Raw genomic sequence first — 7,198 nt, 5'->3', positions numbered from 1 at the left:
CCATAAACTTACTTACGATGCTGCAACTATCTGGGTCATCTTGAGGACACGTTATTTGACAGTATGATTGGATTATGCTGATGTGAACGGCTACCCATTTGGTGGTTTTGCTCAACGAGTCTGTCATTGAGTAAGTGTCAGCATACACGGACTGTTTCATTTATGCCTCCATCTATCATAACCTGCACTGCTTGCCGACTCACTAAAGAAAACGTGTTCCACCAGGAAAATACAAGAGAAAGCAAATGCTGATTCATCAGATGGTCGGCTGGCCACTGAGGCTGTCAAAGTGAGTTTGTGACGGGAAAAAGCTGAAGAGTTTGGTGCAGAAGGAGACATGTCCAAACCTCCTGAATCTGGACAGCAATTCTTCAGGGAACAGAGCTCTCCCCAGTGTTGTCTCCATGCACCCCCAAGGGGAACAGCACAGGTCTCTTTCCCTTCCTCCAGGGAGCACAGCGCCTTCCCCAGGAGCTAGGAGCAGTCCCACATCACAAAACTCCAACTGAGAGGACAAGAGCACAGATAGCTAACCTGAACCAGCACAAGCATGCTACTGAACACCTGCAGCACAGGAGGTAGAGCTGCCAGCTTCCCAGTAAGCACCCAGAGTGCTCTTGCTCCCTCTGTGTTATGCATCAAGTGTCTACACTCTCCAGAGGCTTAGAAGCAGAAGCTTAATAAAAAAAAAAAAAAAAAAAACTCATACTTTGCTTGCCACGTATTTAGAGCTAAGTCCACTTCAACTAAGGTATGATTTCTGAGTTTCTTTTGCTGGCAGCCCTGCTTTCAAACAGCTCCTCAGCTGCAGCCCCTCCTGCACATTCCCAGCACCCTCTGACCACTTTTTTGGAAGTGCGTTGAACCAAGCTGAGAAACAGATTAAAGACAGGGATTTAAAAGTGACCACTACTTCTAACAGTTTATTTTTTTGCCAGATGAACTCCAAGCACAGCTTATGAGAAGAGACGTGCCACAGGGTTAAGAAGATGCTCATGGAAGGGAGCGAGCCATAGCCTGCCCCAGCCTTCACAGCAGAAGCGTGTGGAACCACACTCTAACAGGAACGCAGCAGGACACCACAGCCGTGTAATACAAGGAGCGGGGCATTTCAGAGGCACCACAGGGATCCTATCCTGTGCTCATGCTAACTCCACAGGGAGCCGGTCATAGTTTGCACCAGAAAACAAAACCTGCAAAAATAAGCTGCTGATACACTTTGCTGAACTGAAAGAGAATTACAAACGTTATTTGCGCCACTAGAAGATCAAAAAGGAAACCTGGTCAGAGCTGCAGTGAGAAACAGATAAAGTCTTTGGCAGTAGTCCAAAGTAGTCCAGCAAGAATATAATTTGGATTCATTTGCAGAGAACCAATGATAGAAATCTTCCAGCACAAATCACTTTTTCAATTAGTAGTGAACCAGGGAAGGGATACTTAAGGGAAAAATACCAAGAAGTTTTCCTCTGCAAACAAGATTTGCTATAGCATAGATGGGACAACTTAAATCATAACACACAAGCATTCGGTGTGCTGAATCTGCTAAGCCCACCGAGCAATTCTGAGAAACACAAAGTCACTAGCAGCAAAGGCTGGTAACACAAAAGTAACAGGTCAGAAGAACATGATTCAGAGCACATCATAAGGGGTGGCTTGTTCCACCCAGCCCACTAGAGTACCTACACCATGGCACATAGCAACAAGCACCTCTTCCACCCCACTTTTCCTCTTTAAAGGGTACTTATGTAACCATAAACAGTACCAGCTTACCTGCTATCTCTTAGCCGGTACTATCAGAGCTCATTACAGCAGCTGAGATGATGTCTTTCTTTATAAGCCCCCAAAGCAAGGTCTTGTGCTCCCTTCCTTTCCTTCCAGCAAGGCAGGGTTTGGTCTTAAACAGGTTCAGCTTTGCTTGCCCTGGCTTCACCCAAAAACCACAGCACTACGCCTTTCTCCTGGCCAGGAGGACCAAATGCAACTCATATTCCCCAGTGGAAATCAGGAAGATATTTAAGCCTACAAATAGTTTCTTCACAGGAGCTGGGACAGACTGAAGGAAGAACCTGATCTTACACAGCTGAAATCAGTAGAAGCCTCATGCCCCGCATGAAGCATTAGGTCAGAGACTCAACCTTAAAAATCACTAGGGTGCAACAGTGTGATTTGGGAAAATAACTGATCCCAGCCACGATATAAGTTGAAATTGCACTAAACTAAAATAGAATGAGCAAGAGACATAAAATGGTATTTCAGTTGTCTCAGCTCAGCTGTTTCTACCACCAGCCAGAGCAGAGGCAGGAGCAGCAGAGCAGATCAATCTGACCCTGCTGTGTTGGGACATTAGAGGGAATCACCCCTAGCTGCACTGTGGTGAATACCAATACAAAGAAACACACAGTCATCGTTTGCTGCTTGCAGCCTACCTGTGCTTCTAACCCAAGCTCTGCAAAACAAACACAAAATGTATTAGAATGTAAATTTTGAGAAGAATTATTTCTATGTTAGCTCATATCTTTTAGAAAAATGTGCATTTCCAGTTCAGGACTGTGACTGCCTTCCTCTCACTTTGGAAGTTGAAGGTGATAGCATTAGGGAAAATCTCAAGGATTTTCCATTCTTCAGGAGGTTACAGGTACCACTAAATCCATCGTTCAGTGGTGAGATCAAATACCTGTGTCAGTAGGCTGAGAAGACGGAAAGGCTCCCACAATAATTAAAATCTTATACCCTGTTTTGGAATTGTTTTTGAGCTTTGCTCAGCTTCCACTTAGATACAGCTCATTAGCACTGCAGTGAGCCCAGAGAAAAAGTTTCTGTGAGGCTCCCATGCACTCTGTCCTCTCTGCTACCGGCAGCCAAGGAAAAGTTGCATAGCCTAAAGACTGCAAGATTCCCGGTGCCTGGAAGGGTTTCCAGGGAGGAAACAGAAACTCAGGACAAGAGGGATATATCTGATATCTGCCCATTGGACTTCACACTCAAAGACGTGCTTGCTCTCAGGACCCCCTCCAGCACAGCAATGAACAGCTGCTGCGCCTAGTCCAGAAACTAATACTGCCCTGAGCCGTGTGTCAGCATGGGCACCGCTGGTACTGCCAGGGGACGCCCGAATATGTAACAAGGCTGGGGATTCAGGCAATGTTCTCATATTCTTTCCTGGCAAGAGACAAGATTCAGGCATGGACAGATGCACCCTTGATAAATGCACGGCTGCACGGGACAATTTTGGCCTCCTTGACCACAGGGTGAGGAGTCCTGAGCTGATAATCAAAGCTGATGTGCACTTCATAAAGAAGTGGAAGAAATCTTTGCCTATTGCTGCTCTGGTGAAGGGGTTAGCAATAATGAAGTAGGATAACAAGGAAGAAATCGAAGGTCTACAGGTAGCTATAAACAATGGTGGACTCAGCAAGAACCTAAAAATCTGGGGGATAGATTTGTCCCTGGTAGGAATAAGAAGGGGGGAAATAGTCTGTCCTGTCAAACATCCATGATGTCTGTGTACTAGTGCAAGAATTAGAAGTCTTAATAAAAAACCAGATTTCTGATTACATCAGGAAAACAGAGAGTGGTGATCCAGAACAGAAAGGGATAGAGCTTAAATATGTGTTTTCAGATTAGCCAGCCCAGTTAACAACAACGCTGAAGAAACCCCAGGATCATTAGTGATTGCTCTGGAGCAGGAGGATAAACCAGACGGCCTCTTCCCTTCTCTTCTCTCTCAGTAAATACAGTTGCTTTATGTAGGGCCTGGACCGAGACACTGCATTTGCAGATAGGCAGATTCTGCTCCCAAGGGAGAAAGTGAAGGTGTCAGGGAGCTAGGAACTGCCTTACATACACGGTCTGCAGTGAGGTTGTCCCTTACTTGGCACCTAGCTGTGGAGAAGGAAACTTCAAAGAGAGAAAAGACTGTTAGTTCCAGCAAACACATGCAGTTGTTCATCAAAATCCCAAAGAAATTTCTTTTCCTAACTTTCTGCTAAGGAGAGCACAAACATAAATAATGTCTATATATAAAAAACAAACACTTAAGGGATGCTTACTTTGTTTGGGAATTTTGTTTGTGTGCTTGTTTGTTCTTACAGCCAAATGTGAAGCTAGATTCCCTGAAACCACTGTGGACTGTTCAGAAACTTCACTTTACACTTAGTTGAAACTATTTTCTCCTCAAGTAAACATGGACTTATTGGATAGTGCTTAACATCTGAAAAGAAAACAATACAAAAAGCCCACAGTTTTGGGGCACTCTGTGGTTTTTATGGTGTTTTGTTTTAGCATTCATTTCTATTTGGGATCATTTAATCTCTAGTCAGAGACATGGGGATGTAAACCTACATGGGCTTGGAGTATCAAAACCCCAAGAACATGACGGAAGCTGTCAAGGATCTTTCATCCTTTCCACCTTCCCCCTTGAAAACTGGGGGTGGTGGTTGGTGGGCAGCTGATGCAGGCACTGAAACTTGGGTACAAGACTTATGGGCCTGTGCAGCTCAAACACGGTGCCCAGGATGAACAAAAGATGCTGTAAACTCCACGGTTCGTGAAGAGGAGGGATAATCGAGGGAAATGTCAGAGGGTTTCCAGCCATCCAACCACTACAGTTCAGTGCCACATTTGTCACTTCTGTCTATTCTTGCTATTTGTACAATAGTCTCAAATCTTACTAAATTTGCTTTTCTTTTTTATAATTCTGAATTTGCCTTTTTTAAAATAAATATCTCCCCACTCTTGCATAAAAACACATTTAAAGATTTCTGATATACCTTAGATAAAGCAGTCATTTTTTCCATGACCCCTCTTTTCCAAAACAAGCATGGATAATCTTCCCAGTGCAAGCATGTCTAATCTTTCCAGTCTCTCTTCATGGAAGTGTATTATCATAACCCAAATTATTCCTGGAAAAGATATGGTGGGATGGTTTGCTGGCAGACAATGCAACTAACACAAAAGTAGGAAAGCTTTGCTATCACTCTAAATGGTTTTCTATTAAGAAAAATTCAGATCAGATACTTTGTTGTGGCTCGGCTTGATGAGAGATGTTGTTCATTGACCGGTTCTGTTCCTAACTGGATAAATGCTGAACTGCATTAACCTGCGGGGTGCAGGTGGTGCGTGGGGATTGGAAATCACGTCTTTCCTTTCAAAAGGGCAGGCTGCTGTCTTAGTTTACATTTTCTGACTTTTACTTTGAATTCCCCAGGTAAACAAGAGTAAATCTCATTGAATTTCCTGAAGTAAAATGGAGAGAGGAGAGGAGAGGAGAGGAGAGGAGAGGAGAGGAGAGGAGAGGAGAGGAGAGGAGAGGAGAGGAGAGGAGAGGAGAGGAGAGGAGAGGAGAGGAGAGGAGAGGAGAGGAGAGGAGAGGAGAGGAGAGGAGAGGAGAGGAGAGGAGAGGAGAGGAGAGGAGAGGAGAGGAGAGGAGAGGAGAGGAGAGGAGAGGAGAGGAGAGGAGAGGAGAGGAGAGGAGAGGAGAGGAGAGGAGAGGAGAGGAGAGAGTGAGTTGTGCAGTTCCTCTCCACATTTTTCCACCATGTTCTACAAAGAGGATGGGATCGCATCTCACTCAGTCCTGGTCTGTCCCAGGAAAATGTAATGTGTTGTCCACTGACAGGCTGCCTACTTGGACAAGAAGATTTATTAGGTCTCTGTAGAGCTCTGACTAACTCTATCTGCTATGGGACATTTGAAAGATTTTCAAATTGCAGTGAGTAAGTTTGGAATTACAGCTGGGAAGTTCCTCCATGTTCTGACTTTAAACTGGGCATGTTGAAAAAAATCCCCAAAAAGCAACAGACAAATAGACACTATTCATGGGTAATATAACCCCTATCAAATTGCTGTGACATTAATGAAACTGCCTACTGGAGAAAGTTGACATAAAACTGGCCAATCTCAAACCAGTATCAGGGGTTTTTTTTTAAGGTAAGTTTTTCCATTTACAAACCAAAAGCCTAGAGAGATTCAGCTCCCTGCTCACCCCCAGGGAACAAAATGGTAAGCTCTCTGTCCATGCAAAATGAATGTACATTTTATCTAGATCCCGAACACTGAATGACCATGTACTTTACCGAAATGTTATTTCTTTTTATAACTATTTTACAGCTAAAGGGGGAAGAAAAAGAAGGAACCCAATGCTGTCACTTTGGAAGGCTTTTATTGTAATCAACCTTACGTGTTTTGTTATACAATACAAAGAAGGTTTAATCTCTCTTGCCTAGCACATTCCCTCCAGGGCTTTACTGCTTACAAAGGGAGCTTTCACTTTGACTGTGGCAAAAAGAGCATCAAACCCCATTGTGCGGCATTGCTTTTAGTCTGGACTTACTTGAGAAGTTCTAAAGAATCAATGACTTCATGAGATGTGTGAAAAAAACTGGATCGCTTCTGAAGAGAGATCATATATTTCCTATACTTTTTGCTTCCTGTGAATACAGCTCTCTCTAAAATGCTACAAATTCTTGCACAGTTGTGGTCTGAGTGATTTAAAAAATAATGATGAGCTAAGATTTCCATAACGCTTGTTCTTTATAAATTTTCCCCAAACACTTCCTGGATGTGCAGGATGTGCAGTCTCCAGGCATTCCCCAGGACACGTATGACAGGAGGCAAACACAGGTCTCGGAGAAATGCCACTGCACTGGCACTCAGAACTGCTGAGCTCCATTTGCAGAACTGAGACTTCAGCTTTTTCTTCTGTGGGTTTTTTTTTTTTCATGTTGGTTTAAAGGGAAGAAAAACAGTTTGTACATAATGAGCTTTGACCTGAATATTTTCTAAAGCTCAGGCCAAATACAAGCCCCAAGCCCTGGAAAAGTTTATTAGAGAGTTACAATGTGAGAAATCCCACTGTACTTCCTTGCGATTGAAAGAAGCAAACAGCAAACAGAAGCATCTCTCTTGATGAAATGAGCACTGAGTGAAACATCACATAGTCAGCACTGTGTATGTCCTGCACCAGGAAACTCCTCTGCCATAGAAGTCCCATGAAACAGAATAAATTTGTCGTATCCTCATGGTATCAGCAGTTTCCAGACTAAAGAGGGCTTTTCAGGTAAACATCCAGAATCTCTTTGTGTCCGACTGAAGCTGTACAAAGTTAGGCTTGTGTCTGCAGCCTCTGCCAAGGAGTGGCATGTAAAGGGGTGTCATAAATAGAAAAGTAAAGGTGTAAGTCACACTGAGAGCCATCTGC

This window comes from Anser anser, assembly GCF_964211835.1.
Source record: "Anser anser genome assembly, chromosome: 15".
Lineage (NCBI taxonomy): Eukaryota > Metazoa > Chordata > Aves > Anseriformes > Anatidae > Anser > Anser anser.
This window is presented reverse-complemented; position numbering follows the sequence as displayed.